Here is a 1,432-nt window from a genome sequence, read left to right as displayed (position 1 = left end):
ATAATGTCATTAGCCTAATTCCTGATTGAATGCAGATGCATTAAGCCATGCTTTACTTTGCACATGCAGGATTACCTGGAAATCCTTGAGGAAGCCCGGGCTGAAACACATGAATCCAGCGTCAAGCTTAAGAAAACTGCTGGATGCAGCACAACAACAACAACTTCTGTTTCAAATATTTACTGTGTGTTCATGAAATATTGACCTTTCTGTGACGATCAAATGTAGTTTTACACACTTTGTGTTCTCTGACGGTGAATTCAGTGAGTTTAGTGGTTGATGGTGGGATGGAGCAGCTGTCAGGATCTGACTGATGGAGCTATGTGTGTGTGTGTGTGTGTGTGTGTGCGCGCGCCCGTGCGCACCCTGCATTTTCCACAAGTGACAGCCTGTTATTGGGAAACACATGATGTGGCACAGCTATGGGCTCTGATAGACTAAAACACTGGAATGTGTGACAAAATGTGCCCCAGCAGTAACAGAATGATTTTCCCTTCTCTCTCTTCTACCCCAGCTTCCTTCCTTTGCTAAACTGTCGGCCAGAGGTGGCGGAAATACGTCACTTCTGTGGGTTCTCTGAAGCTTGAGTGCGTCTCTTAATTTCGGATGAAGGGAATGAGGTGGAGGAGGGGGGCGAGAGAAGATTTTAATCACTCCTGTCGCTTTAAGGGCACTTATCAAAGCCTTATTGTGCGAATTGAAAATACCACGAGCCAGTGAGCAGCCAGGGGACGGACTGGAGTGGATTTTAGAGGAAACTCGAGATTATCAGCGCTGGAGGAGCGCGCGGAGTTGGATTTCACTGGATGCTTGGTTTATTCGGGTCATTTTGGAAATATTGCGCAAAAGAAAGTCGCTGCGGGACTTCCTTTTTGTGAAAGCTGTGAGCCGAGGAGTTGAAGTGAGCGCGGGGTTCTTCTCATCCAGCTCCAGACCGAGCTTCTGCTTCGGACGGGTTCTGGACCCGGAGCCTCCTGACAGCCGGATCATGGCTCGTTGGGGTGGTGGAACAGATCTGCGGCCAGCAGCGACATGATCCTCCCTGCGCTGTTTGCGCTGCGGGCTCTCACGCATCGCAGCTTGCGTTGCCGTGCGCCAAAAGTTGCGTGGCGAGTGTAAATGCGTGGATCCGCTGCTCGGCCGTTCCGCACCTGCTTTAACGGAGCCCGCGTCGACGCGACGGTGCGGATTCGTGACAGAGCCGCGCGTGCACCCGCCGCCTCTTCGGGATATTTCAACGTTTGTCTCATCGGAACCAGGACTGGGGGGGTTTATACTCAAGGTCACTGAGTGTTTAAAGGCTATATTGCTTCGCGCACGCGCTACCCTCGCGTTCTAGCGCAGCCTGCAAGCCACCGTCCAGTGTGTGGTATTTGTTATTGCACGGTGCCGGGAGCGTGTAGGCGTGCACGTCCTGTAGAGCCCCCCCCCC

Source organism: Nematolebias whitei, chromosome 8, assembly GCF_014905685.2.
Source record: "Nematolebias whitei isolate Nwh7 chromosome 8, NemWhi1, whole genome shotgun sequence".
In the NCBI taxonomy this organism is placed as follows: Eukaryota; Metazoa; Chordata; class Actinopteri; order Cyprinodontiformes; family Rivulidae; genus Nematolebias; species Nematolebias whitei.
The sequence above is the reverse complement of the archived record's forward strand: the minus strand, read 5'-3'. Positions refer to the sequence as shown.